The sequence below is a fragment of the Triticum urartu genome, chromosome 5A (genome assembly GCF_056163025.1).
Source record: "Triticum urartu cultivar PI428250 chromosome 5A, HENAU_Tu73, whole genome shotgun sequence".
NCBI lineage: Eukaryota > Viridiplantae > Streptophyta > Magnoliopsida > Poales > Poaceae > Triticum > Triticum urartu.
The window spans coordinates 390612302-390626899 of NC_141877.1; positions in this window are offsets into that span (position 1 = coordinate 390612302).

Consider the following 14598-nt stretch of genomic DNA (forward strand, 5'->3'; position numbering starts at 1 on the left):
TGATGAAGCTTCTGCTCATGACTACAAGAAGAAAACATGTCACAAGTGCAAGAAAACTGGGCACTTCATCTCTGAGTGTCCACAGTGGGACAATGAGAACAGAAGGAGGAAGAAGAGCAAGGAATATGATTCTGACGACAAGAAGAAGAAGAAATACTCAAAGTCTTCTTCCAAAACTTCATCAAGGTCTTCATCACACAAGAAGAGCTCATCTGGCAAGGCACGTGCGTTTGTTGGAAAGGAGATGGATTCAGAGGAGGAGTCCGCATCTGAGGAGGCAGAGGTGGAGTCTGAGGAGGAGTCTGATTCTGGCATTGCGAGTCTGGCTACAGCATACGTCGCCAAGTCCATCTTCAATACTGAAGACAATGACTGCATCACCGACACCGACGCAAATGACAAGAACGACTCCACTCCTACCTACTGCTTCATGGCACGCGGTGCCAAGGTAAACACACGCACAACTCGCTATGAAACATCTAGTGACGATGACTCTGAATGTGATTCAAAACCTAGCTACAAAACACTTGCTAAAATTGCAACTGAACAACAGAAAGCTATGGAACATATTCAAAAATTATTAGACAGAAACGATGATCTGTTGGGTGCTGAAATGACTCGATCTGAATCCTTAATTGAAGACATAAAAAACCTTCACGTTAAGTATCAGGAACTTGAAGATCGTCATGATACTCTCTCAACAACTCATGAAAAGCTTTCCTATGATTATCTTCAAAGGAAGCAAGAACTTGAGAAATTGAGGGTGGCTCATGAAGATCTTCAAAAGGAAAACGAGTCACTTCGCGCTGAACAGATCAGTCCCGCTCAGGAAGGATTTGAACCACCATGTCTTAAATGCATTGAGCGTGATAATGCTGCTTCTGTTGCTGAATGTTCCACTGCTACTACTGTTTCAATATCTTCAACTGTTGATGTGGTAACTAACCCCTCTGCTGAGGATACCACTGCTATTGCTGATGAGAATGCTAGGTTGAAGACATTGCTTGAAACAGGGATGTACAAAAGTCTGAAAGGGCATCAGACCTTATGTGATGTCCTTAAGAAGCAGATTCTGAACCGAAACCCTAGGAAAGAGGGTGTTGGGTTCGTGAGGAAAATTAATGCAGATGGGTCTTACTGGAAACCTGAGCAGTACCCCAAAACCACATGGGTTGCTGCAAAGGAATCCTCAGCAGATCCATCCAATCTGTCTGGCTTCACTTGTGCTAACCCAATTATCATTGATGAATCCTTTGATGCAAACTATAAACTGTTTAAGAATCAGAATGATGAAGTGTTTGCCAGGTACATTGGTACTAACTGCAGGAATGGACCGCCTATGAAGAAGATCTGGGTTCCAAAAACATGTCTGGAGAATCTTTCTGTGAATGTCTTCATGACACCTCACATGAAGAATACAAACCTCAGACCAAAGGCTTCATACGGTCCAAAGGCTTCATACAGACAGAGGACTCACCTGAGTCGCACTAACGCAAATGTTTTGCAGGGAAACCATACTCAGGCATATGAATGTGAGAACGGTTCATTAAATCGTCATGTTCATATGACCAAGAACTATTCTGCCTATTCTTATGAGTACTATTGTCCTCCTACTAGACTGTTTGCTAGGGCCCCAAAGCCAAAATTCTCAGATGCTGCACTTAGACTTATTGCTTCTAAACCACCCTTGAAGATGTGGGTGGTTAAGAAAGCTTAACTCTCTTTTGCAGGGAAAGGTCTCCAGCAGAAAACCAAAATCTTCTGACCCTATTGCTGGGGACCTTAAAAATCTTGCAGGGCGCAAGATAGAATGCCCTAATGGCATCACTATGTATTTCGTTCCTGAATCGCATGCTAATCTCCCTATTAGTCCGAATCTGGATCTAAGTTTTCATAACCCACTGGTTCGTCAAATGTTTATGCTTCACAATACCCTTCGTGAAGCCTATCCCCCTAACTGCACTATAGGGTACGACACCAGCGACTTCAAAGTCTTCAGAATGGATTATTGACAGTGGGTGTACAAATCACATGACTGGCAGAAGAAGCCTTCTTATGGACTCAACTTTACGTCCATCCGACAAGAGCCACATCACATTCGCTGACACTGGTAAAAGTAAGGTATTGGGTCTAGGTAGAGTTGCAATCTCAAAGGATCAACACATGGATAAAGTCATGCTTGTTGAATCCCTTGGCTTCAACTTAATGTCTGTCTCAATGCTTTGCGATTTGAATATGATTGTAATGTTTGGCAAATATCGCTGCCTGGTGCTAATGGAATCTGACAAATCTCTAGTGTTTGAAGGGTATAGGAAAGGTGATTTGTATGTGGTAGATTTCTCAGCAGGACCACAACTTGCAGTATGTCTTCTTGCAAAAGTTTCAGAATGCTGGCTTTGGCATCGAAGGCTTGGGCATGCTGGCATGAGGAACCTCCACACCCTTGCGAAGAAAAAGCACGTCATAGGCATCGAAGGCGTCAAGTTCAAGAAAGATCACTTATGCGGTGCCTGTGAAGCAGGGAAGATGACAAGGGCAAAACATCCTTCGAAGACAATCACGACCACTACTCAACCCTTCGAACTACTTCACATGGATCTTTTCGGTCCCACTCACTACTCAACTTTTACTACTTCTGCATGCCTCTATGGCTTCGTAATTGTTGATGATTATTCTAGATATACTTGGGTGCACATAATCCTTTACAAGACTGAAGTGCAGGATGTCTTCAGACGCTTCGCAAATCGAGCTATGAACAATTTTGGCGCCAAGATAAAGCACATCAGAAGTGACAATGGCACTGAATTCAAGAACACTGGCCTTGATACATATCTGGATACCTTGGGCATCACACATGAATTCTCAGCTCCATACACGCCACAGCAGAATGGCGTCGTCGAACGCAAGAACAGAACACTCATTGAGATGGCCAGAACAATGCTAGATGAATACAAGACTCCAAGAAAATTCTAGACTGAAGCCATTGATACTGCATGCCATATAATCAATCGTGTTTATCTTCACAAGCTTCTGAACAAGACATCCTATGAACTCCTAACTAGCAAGAAGCCAAATGTCAGTTATTTCAGAGTATTTGGCGCAAAATGCTGGATCAAGGACCCACACCACACCTCAAAGTTTGCACCAAAAGCACATGAAGGCTTCATGCTTGGATATGGAAAGGATTCACACTCCTACAGAGTCTTCAATCTCTTCCACTACAAAGTGGTTGAAACAGTGGATGTGCGATTTGATGAAACCAATGGATCACAAAGAGAGCAATTGCCAAATGTGCTAGATGAAGTTCCAGCAAATGAATCAATCAAGCTTATGGGAACTGGAGAAATTGTACCTTCTGAAGCTCAACCTGAAGAAGAACTTATCATCTCAGCACCTGATCCACATGAAGACAATGCTCAGCCTGAAGATATACCTTTAAATGACCACATAGATCAGCAAGAGCAAAGTCTTCGCCCCACACACCCTCGTGTTGCAAATGAAGTACAAATTGACAAAATACTGGACGGCATCAATGCACCTGGTCCACTCACTCGTTCAAGGGCAACTCAGCTAACAAACTTCTGTGGGCATTTCGCATTCGTCTCAATATCAGAACCCAAGAAAGTTGAAGAAGCCTTCATGGAACCTGAATGGATTCAAGCTATGCAAGAAGAGCTTCAACAGTTTGAGCTGAATAATGTATGGGAACTGGTTAAGCGTCCTGATCCTCGGAAGCACAACATAATAGGCACCAAATGGATATACCGCAACAAGCAAGATGAGCAGGGTCAAGTTGTCAGAAACAAAGCTCGTCTAGTTTCTCAAGGATATACTCAAGTGGAGGGCATTGACTTCGATGAAACATTTGCTCTTGTGGCTAGGCTTGAAGCCATACGCATACTGCTGGCCTATGCAAATCATCATAACATACTTCTCTATCAGATGGATGTGAAAAGTGCCTTTCTCAATGGCAAGATTGAAGAAGAAGTGTATGTTGCACAACCACCTGGCTTTGAAAATCCAAAACATCCTGATATGGTATACAAGCTCAACAAGGCACTGTATGGCCTCAAACAAGCCCCTAGGGCCTGGTATGATACACTCAAGTACTTTCTGAAGAGCAAAGGCTTCATACCTGGTTCCCTGGATCCCACTCTTTTCACGAAGACATATGATGGTGAACTGTTTGTGTGCCAAATATATGTGGATGACATTATCTTCGGCTGCACCAATCAAAAGTATAGTGAAGAGTTTGGATATATGATGCAAGAGCAATATCAGATGTCCATGATGGGTGAGCTGAAGTTCTTCCTCGGTCTTCAAATACGGCAACAACGCAACGGCATCTTCATATCACAAGAGAAATATCTTAAAGAGTGCCTGAAGAAGTTCGGTATGCAAGACTGCAAAGGCTTCACAACACCAATGCCAGCCAAGCATCATCTGGGTCCCGACGACAATGGTAAAGAGTTCGATCAAAAGGTATACCACTCCATGATTGGGTCTTTGCTTTATTTATGTGCATCTAGGCCAGATATCATGCTTAGTGTTTGCATGTGTGCTCGATTTCAAGCGGCACCAAAGGAGTCGCATCACTTAGCTGTGAAGCGAATTCTTCGATATTTGGCTCACACCTCAACTCAAGGATTATGGCATTCATCTGAAGCAAGTGCCACTTTACTGCGACAATGAAAGCGCCATCAAGATTGCCAACAACCCAGTTCAGCACTCGAAGACAAAGCACATTGAAATTCGTCATCACTTTCTCAGAGATCATGTTGTGAAGGAAGACATTGATATCATACACGTCAACACTGAAGAGCAATTGGCAGATATCTTCACAAAGCCCTTGGATGAGAAGAGATTTTGCAAGTTACGGTGTGAGCTAAATATCTTGGAATCCTCAAATGTCCTGTGATCAGGCACACATCCTAACACTTAAGCATATTGATGACTTAGATGTGCAACACACGAAGTAGCGTATATCTTCAAACAATGAAGACATACATTCTAAGTGTGAATACATTAATGTGGAATTTGACTTCGGAGCGCCACGATAATTGTGCGCCGTGTCTGGGTCTAATACTTCCTATACGGTGGGTAACGCCACCACCAAACGTTCTATTTTGAAGTGTTTCACTCATGGCGTTACCTCGCAATGTCTTCACATTTGGTTTGGCTTCATTCTCAATATGTCTTCATGATTATCTTCACCGCGTTGATTATATGGATACATATGTACTGATGTTCTGTCCTCTACAGCATTCACTTATAGCTATGTCTTCTTGGTTGAATCTTTTGAACTAAGTGAATGTGATCGGACCCTAACCTCTCTATGCTTTTTATCTCAAACTCTATCTCTCCAAGTCATATGCATTCTGTTGAAACTGTCAAATGTCTTCACTGTGTCCTTGTCAGCTGAAGACATAGTGACAACCATAAAAGCCCGTTTTTAATGCTCATTCCTCCACATAAGATCCGGAGAAGAAGGAAAGACCGCCCGGCAATTTAGGCGTGCGTGGGACATGGAACAAATCCCAATCTTCCTCTAACTGGCCACGCGTGCCTCAAATGCGAACCGCCAGGGGTACCTGCGTAATAGCATAGTGCCGCCTCTATCCCTATAAATACACGATTCACTGCGGTCATTATCTCCTTCTTCCACCCTCGCACGAACCCTAGCGCCACCGCTAGCACTCGACGACGCCGGCGACGAAGCGCTTCACTGCCGCAACCTCTCCGACGCCGTTTTCACGTCGACAGCGGACATCGCTCTCTCCGCCGTCGCCGTAGGTGTCTTCCGTCGCCAAGTTAGGGCACGGAGGATCGAGCTGCTCGGCCTCAAATCTCACTTCGTCTAGCAGTTCCAAGTGTGGTAAATAAAACCTCTTTTTACAGCTTCTTTTGATCCTACAGTTCAGTCACTTTCTGCCATAAGAAGTTTCTCTTCACACCAGTTAAATCTCTCGCTGCATCTCATAACATGCCTAGTATATTCACTTGTACTTCATAAAGTAGTTAGATTCCTCACTTGTACTGATCTATGGGTTCGTACAAATCTGGAACCAACTTCTTATCTACAAGTGAATGTCTTCGCATAATGAGGTCAATGTCTTCTAAACCGATTTATCTTCAAAATCTTCTGAGAATGCATATGACCTCTTCCCCTTCCCTCGCACCTTAATGCTGTCACAGGTACATGTCCGTGGGAGAATCCTTTGGTTCTCATAGTCTGCATTCATTTGCAGAGTACTTGCAGCATCACATCAACTCGCCTGAAGCCAGTTCTTGCAAAAGGAAGCCTTTGAAGCCTTTGAACATCTTGAAGCCTTCCAAGTTATTCATGGCTTCAGAAACAGCAGCAAGGAAGGGAGGCAGACAGCGACGTGGTGAAACGTCCAAGGATCTGCCTGATGAATTGGCAGAGATGTACAAAACTGATCCTGAAGAAAGCTATGGTCAGCGCAAGACACGAATCCAATGGATTCGAAGATATTGGGCAGAGCAGTGGTTCCACTATCGCTTCGTCACTCAGGAATATGCGGAGAAGTGCGCCATCAAGAGACCGTGGGGAGATGTATTATACAAAAATCTCGTACCCAGGTCCAGAGACGAAGCCATTGCTCAAGGCTTCTATCCATGCATGGTGAGAGGACCACAGCCAGCTGAGGCACATCCGTCATCACTTCTCTGGTGCCGCGATGATAATCTCTTCAAGCGCAACTTTCAGTTTGCACAACAGTCAGCGGAGATAAACAAGAAGAAATTTGGGCTTGACTTCAACCCTGGTCCCTCCTCACCAAGGGCAGATGGCACACGCAACGCCGATCCCAATATCATCGGGCCGTATGCCAATCTTGCAGGCCTCATCACTCGCATCCTAGTCCAAGGGACTGCTGTGAATGACCCTCCAGCAGATACTGAGTCAGATGACGCCCCTGCTGCTCTGAAGCCAAAGCAGAAGAAGCCAAAAGCTCCAAAAGCTTCAAAGCCAGCCGCTTCTCCCAAGATCGCAAGAGTGAAGCCTTTAGCAACTGCACCTCCTGAAGCCAGTGTGTAGTCAGAAGGCTTATCACGAGTGTCCAAGCCCCAAAAAGCCAAGAAGCCTCAGCCACACACAGGCAAAGAGCTCACAGCTGTTGACATTCTGCGCTGCGAAGCCATTGATCTCTCAAGCGATGAAGATCTTGGAGATGATGCTCTTGAGCAGCTCATCAAGAGCAAGGAGGAGGCTGAAATCTTCAACAATCTGCCTCTGTTTGATGTCGCCATCATCCACAACTTCATCGATGAATGGTTTGACACACCAGACATAAGCTTCAATGATCTACAGCTACCCATAGGCCTCAGCGTTGCCTTTCAAGGTGCAATAGCTTCAGAACTTGCAATAGCCCAGCGAATTGTAGAACTGAAGCAGAAAATTGATCATGAAAAGGCTCAGTTCAAGAAGCACGTGGCCAAGCTCAGTGTGCAAGAAGTGAAAAACTTCAAGATCATGTTGCACGAGCTGACAGAAAACTTCCTGAAGACGCATGCCGAAGCTCAAGGCTCGCGAGAACGCATGAAGACTTTGGCTGATCGCTGCGTGCAAGCCTACAATGAGGCAGAAAAGTGCAAGGCACTTGGGCGTCCCGGCATTGACCCCAGGATGACCGCAAAGAAGAAAAAGAAGGCGGCTGTGCCCGAACCTGAAGCGCCAAGATCAGAACCTGATGCTCCGATTGTCTTCCCCGCTGCAACGACTGGCTCGAAGCCAAAGAGTCAATCAACTGCCTCACAGCACAAGAAGACACGGACTGCAGAGGCTAAAGCTAAGAAGAGAAAACATTCTGAAGCCTCTCCTTCTGAACCCATTATCAAGAAGCGCAAGACCAAGAAATCTCGGTCTGCTCCCACAGAGCCCCTGATAGTTGAACCACTCTGCGTCCGCTATCCTGACGCAGATCGTCAGATGACAGTGCATGAGCCTGCTTACATAGAGGCTCCGCACGCTGAAGACATTCCAGCAGCCAACCCCAATGCTGCTGAAGACATTGGTCCCCAAGACAATGTGCACGGTGATGCAGCCCTTCCTCAGCTTGAGACAAGCGAACAGATCAGTATTGGTCGTCCATTGACGCCAATCACACAAAATGCGTCGTGGGTAGATCGCCCACAGGAGGAAGATGAGCTCCAACCCACTGCAACTCCACCAGCGCCTACACTTCATAGGCTTCGCAAAGGGCCAAGGGCTCAGGCTGCTGAAGACATTCCGGCTGCATCAGCCGAAGAGCAAGCAGAAATACCACAAGCTCCAACTCCCCCGCACCAACAAGAAGCAGTTCTCAAGGAGAACGTGCCTGAAGCTGAAAATGTTGAGGCTGCCACAAACAACGCCGAAGCAAATGTGGAGCCCTCCCCAACAACAGCTTCAGAAGACACCGAAGCTACTGCTCCTGAACATTCTGTGCCTGAGTCTGCTGCCGGACCACAATTCAACTATCATATTGCGCACAGGCCCCAGGTCCAGAAGCCGATCCCACGACTACCAAGGTTCCCAGGTCCTGCATCAGCTCCTGGTTCCTTCAACATCAACGGCTTCAGGGCAGATAACACGTTTTTCGACCGCTCCAAGAACCCTTATTCAAGGGAACGGATTGTATCAGATAGGTTCTGGAGCCATCAACAGCGCAGCTATTATTCATGCATCCTCTACAACCAATGCCGCATCTTTCCTCACAAGCGCCTTGAGGTTGAAGCTGTTGCAGGTCTGCCTGGTCTGGAAGAAGCACTGGATTGCTTCAAGCAAGTGGATTTGCTGCCATTTATCACTGACGAAGAGCACTGAAACGAAGAGCTTCTGCTCCAGTTCTATGTCACTTTGCATATCAAAGGCTATAACAGAGATCCGAAGACATGGATCCTGGAGTGGATGACAGGCAATATCCATCATGAAGCCAATGCTTTCGACCTAATTGAGCTTACCGGCCTTCCCACTCCTGGCGAATTCTTTGAAGAAGGGTGCCAACCCCATGCTGAAGCCATTGAGAGCATATTTCAGCGTCCTGAGCTAGATATGAGTCAGATGCTCTCAATGATGAAGCCATTTCCTCCAAATGCACCCTATCCAACTAGGTTCTTCGTTGAAGACTTAGAGTACCTGCCCAGAACAATATATCACATCATAAGGCGGACTCTCTGGCCAGTTAAGGGACACTCTCGATATGCAACGATTGATGGTGCAATGAAGACTCTCATCTTCTGCATTCTTCATGGCAAATGCTTCAATGCACAGGATCTCTTCATCCGCCAATTTGCAGCATCTGCTTCAGAACTGTTTGGATTAAAGTTTTATGCTCCTTGGGTTATGAGGCTGATCAAGCTTCACTCTGTAATCTCCTATCAACCCTCAGCCCGCAATCATAGGATATTTTTGCCAGATGTGGACACATCTGCTGAAGCAATATATCCAGAACCGGCCAAGCAACCACTAAGTCTTCAGAATGCAGAACACTAGAGCTTCACTCAAAATATTGAAGGTGTTGAAGCTCTCTCCCGAGTGTATCCAATGGCTGGCACCACACGTGCCCCTGCATCAACTGAAGCCACCAACAGCACAGCTGCAAAGAGACCCAAGAAGCGCGCTCGTGCACTCAATGACAGAGAGCTTCTTGTGGCTCTTCACCAAAAGCAAGATAGGCATCACGACTGGCTCAAGAGGCAGATGAGAAGCATCATGCAAGACGTCAATCGCCTCAGAAATATGGCAACCAAGAATGCATTTGTCACACACGAGACCTGTCGCCGCACTTGGAAGGGCCTCACCATGATGTGCCCTGAAGCTGAACTGCATGAGGATGGCTTCACAGAGCACTTCAAATTTGACTCCACGCCTCCAAGAAGAGCGGTGATGCGCAGCACACCATCACTTGAAGAGTCAGAGTTCTCTTCTTCTGCTGCCACCGTGTCTGCCCGGATTATTGAAGAAGAAGACGACGCGACATCATCTCCACCTGCTTCAACGCGCGTCGAATCTGCACCAAGCTCGTCTGCACCACCGCCAAACAACTCCACCGACCCTGCTGCGCCTGGGAACGCGTAGAAACCTCTATGTCTTCAAACCTTTTTGGTCATCACTGACAAAAGGGGGAGAAGCATATGATGGTTATAGTCTTCAAGCGGGTCACTTTGGGCGGGTGCCACTATATTTTGCTACATTTTGCTTCGTGCTTACAACTCCCGTTTTTGCTACATTTGCTTCTTTGAGTTGTAACACTTAGCCTTGATGGCCGTCTGCTACCTGCTTGTCACTCCGTTATGCGAAGATAAATTCCGCATGTGCGAAGATAAATTCCGCACTCATCTCTTACTGCAGACGTCCATTTTCCATTATGCATGACATTATCTTCATATACTTTCACATGCATAGTGGATTGTCATAAGTTGAAGTGGATCTCCACAAGTACAACCTGCCATGTGCATTTGCATTCAAGAAGCAAATTACTTCTATGCACATCTTCAGGGGGAGCCCTTGCAACTTATGAAGACAATTCTTTTACAATTTCACAAATTATGTTTCCCGTTGAAAACTTCAACTAGTTTGTCATCAATCACCAAAAAGGGGGAGATTGTAAGTGCATCTAGTGCCACCCCTAGTTGGTTTTGGAGTATTGACGACAAACCTAGCTGAGGGACTAATGTGTTTGTGAGAATTGCAGGAAAACACAGGTAGAAGTCCCTCATTGATTCGGTTGTACTACCAGAGATGACCCCTAAAAATGTACGAAGACATTGAAGACAATGGTGGTTTATGAAGATATTCATATTGAAGACAATGACATGAGAAGACTCCCTATGAAGCTTTTGAAACTCGAAGACCTAGATCCTTCGTAGTTTTATTTCATTCATGTCGTGTCATAGGAACCACCGTACTGTTAAGTGGGGTCGAAGAGAACCAGTCAGAATGACTGAAGTGATGCCTAATTCAAATCCTATGTCTTCGAGCGAAGCCTATGAGAGAAAATCTTGTCCAGAGTCAGACAAGTCAGCTTTACTTGTAGCCCAAGTAAAGTTGCCGTGTGAGTTCGAAATCCGACCATTGGTACACGTGTCAGTTCCTTAGTGACCCAGGGTCATTTCGGACAGATCAGGTCGGGTTGCCAAGTGGCTATAAATAGTCCACCCCCCCACAACCTTAAACGGTTGGCTGCTCAGATTTCAGTGCACGGCTTTTGTCGTTTGAGAGCAACCCACCTCGAAGCCTTTGAAAGAAAAATTCCCAGTGAGGAGAAAAGCCCTAACCACCCAGAGCCAGAGTAAATTGGGCATCACTTAAGTCTTCGTGTCTGTGTGATTTGAAGACTTATTACACTTGAGGACTGTGCATCCTCCAGACGGTTAGGCGTCGCGTTCTGAGCATCCAAGAGAAATTGTGGATTGCCGGTGAACGAAGTCTGTGAAGGTTTGGGAGTCTACCTTGAAGACTTACCAGAGTGATTGGGCGAGGTCTGTGTGACCTTAGCTCAAGGAGAAAACGGTGAGGACTGGGTGTCTTGGACTAAGTGTCCTTGACTGGGTGTCCGGGACTGTGTGTCCTTTGGTTTAAATACCTAGCCGCTCGAACCAGACGTACAGTTGTCACAGCAACTGGAACTGGTCCAACAAATCATTGTCTTCAACGTGTCACTGGTTTCATCTTCACTTCCTTTCGCTTACAGTTATTCATTGTGAAGCCATTGCATGCTTGCTTTATCTTTTGTCTTCACAACATGAATGTATGATCTGTTTGGCTTCATAACTTCTTCCTACCTGATCCTATTACACTGAAGCTGTTTGTCACTGCGTTTTCACTCTATTGAATACATGACCATGGCTGGACTAGTGTAATCTAACTTCCGCTGCATAGTAATAGGCATAATCTTCACTGTTTGTCTTCATAACTCTCACGTTTTGAAGACTTTCATAAAAATCGCCTATTCACCCCCCCTCTAGTCGATATAACACACTTTCAGTGGCGCGGGGCGACCTCCTCGTCATCGTCAGGCCAGTCCTCGAGACTGGCCCCAAGTCTCGGGCCACCCACTGCGCCGCTTCCTCCCTCGGCGTCGTCCTCCAGGGCCGCCGCCCCCAAGTCGGGGTCGTCAACGTCGCTCTCCGCTCGGTCGGGGAGAAATTCACGGTCCAGCCCCACGATGCCGGCTGCTGGCTGGAGGAGGGGGTTCAGACCAAAGCCGGCTGGTCAGAACGAACAAGACGGACTCGGCAACGAAGAAGTCAAGAGAGTCAAAGAAAAAGAAAAAAAAGAAACGACTCACCAGTGGCGGAGGGGCGGCACGTGAATACGGCTCCTTACCGAACTGCCACTCTTCTTTGAGGTCGCAGCTCGCAAGATAATTCACCATGTAGGCTACCTCCTCGTGAGGCATTTCCTTGGTGCACATCTGACTCGGGTCCCGATGCCCGCTCATTTGGAAAATCATGTGGGGGCGACCTTGGAGTGGGAGCACTCGGCGCGCCACAAAGGCGGCCAACAAATCCGGCCCGGTCAGGCCCTCCGACCGCATCAACACTCGGAGTCGCGCGACGACGCCGGCTCCTGCGGGCGTCAGCGTCCTGGCCCGATACGACCAGTTGGGCTGCCTCCCCGCCGGCGGGCCGGCTACGTAGGCCGGCAGATTGACCCAGTCGCCCTCCGCGGAGATGTTCTTCACGTAGAAGTACGACCGCTGCCACATCTTCACCGACTTTATCAGCTTGATGGAGGGAAACGGGTTGTCGGCCCCAGACCTCCGCACAGCGATGAACGCGCCGCACTGAGCCGGCACGCCCGCGGCTTGGGTGCCGAGCTTGGAGTAGAAGAACTCCCCCCCAGAGCTTGATGGTGGGGAGAACGCCGAGGAAGCCTTCGCACAAGGTGACGAATGCGGACAGCAGCACCACCGTGTTGGGGGTGAGGTGGTGCGGCTGGAGACCGTAGAATTCAAGGAAAGAGTGGAAGAAGCTGCTCGCCAGTAAGCCAAGGCCGCGCAGGCAGTGCGAGCGGAAGACGACCCGCTCGTCCTCCTACGGCGCCGGCGACATTTCCCCCCTCCGCGCGAGACAGATCCGCACGAGGTCCTCGCCGGGCAGCCGACGCGTCTTGCGGAGGAAATCGACGTGATCGTCGTGGACCTCCGAACCGTCCCAGGTGCCGGAGTGCGCCGTAGGGGGTGTGACGGCGGAGGAAGGGCTCATTGTGAGCGGACCACTGCAGCGCTCGACGTAGCTTGAGGCGCAGCGGCGAGAGGGAAAAGAAGAAGAAGTATGAGAAGGTGGGGCGCGCGTGCTCCGTCGCTCCCCCTCCTCCCCCTACTTATAGACTCATGGGCTGCGAAGCCGAGGGGGCGGTTGTGGGATCTACTGCGCCCCCATGTTTATCACGCAAAGTTACTGCGCGCAATAACTCCGCAGAAACCTCAACCGTCCACCCCGGCCGTAGCAGATCCGCTCGCGCGCCGAGGCGCGGTAGTGGCGGGCCCCACCTGTAGGCATGTCCCGTCGCGCATGTAGGAGAGCGGACTGGCCCGGCCGCTCGTTGCCACATGACGGGCCCGAAACGGGCGGCGGCCTGGAAGCTTAGCCAGTACGCCACTGGGATCCCGCCGGGGCGTTCGAAAATTTTGGACGAGACAAATTGGGCGAGTCCAACTCCTGCCAGTCGGCCCGGCAGAAATCGAACGAGGTTTTCACCTCCCGCACTCGGAGAAAGAAACTGCTGTGGCTCCTCGGCTGATCGTCCACGGCGCCTCATCAGTTTCGGGGACTACTATCGGAGTAATGGGCCACGGGTAGGCTAACCCGAGGCCCAAAACCTTTCAAGACATCGGGGCTGACTGCGCCCCTCGAGACGCCAGATGAAGATCCGCCTTCTGGTGGATGGCTCAAGGAACAGTCAGCTGCCCGCATGCAGCCGAGTCCTAGAGGTGAGGTCAAGACCAGCCGACTCCTGCCCGGTGGCTTCCAGAGAAGCCGGCCACGGGGAGTCGGCCCACGGCACCAACAAAGCCCATGCCCTCGTCAGGGGGGATGGGACGGGGAGTGGCAACAGTGAAGCCCACTCCCTCCCCCTTTTTCAGGTGATGGCTAGGCCACAGTGTGCTGTACCAACGGAGATCTTCGTCTGGCGCGGCACTGTTGCCATGCCATCCCTGACATCAGCAACAGTGGGCGGAGTCCTGTGCCCACGAGGGCCTGTCAGTACGGTCCACGGACGACGGGCCCTACCGGTCAGCGAGAGTCCAGAAGACGGCAAGAGCGCCACTAGTCGGACCCGTAGGGAGCCGGCCCCCGGGAGTCGGCCTGCCCCTCCCACGGGTTTCCCCGCGCCATTAACCAGACGAGACAGGGAGTGGCTACAGTGATCACCCGCCAGATGGCGGGGCTGTAGCCACGACCCCATGACCAAGCCTGCGTCATTAGAAACACGGCTACAGTAATCAGCAGCCGGCAAGACCCGCAAGCGGCGGGTACGGCCTGTCAACTCCGTACCAGACCAGTCGGCGGGCCCCAGCAGTCAGCGGAAGGGCCGGCAGGCGAAGAGACTGATGGCTGGGCCCTGCGCCCAGTCAGTTTACCATTGTA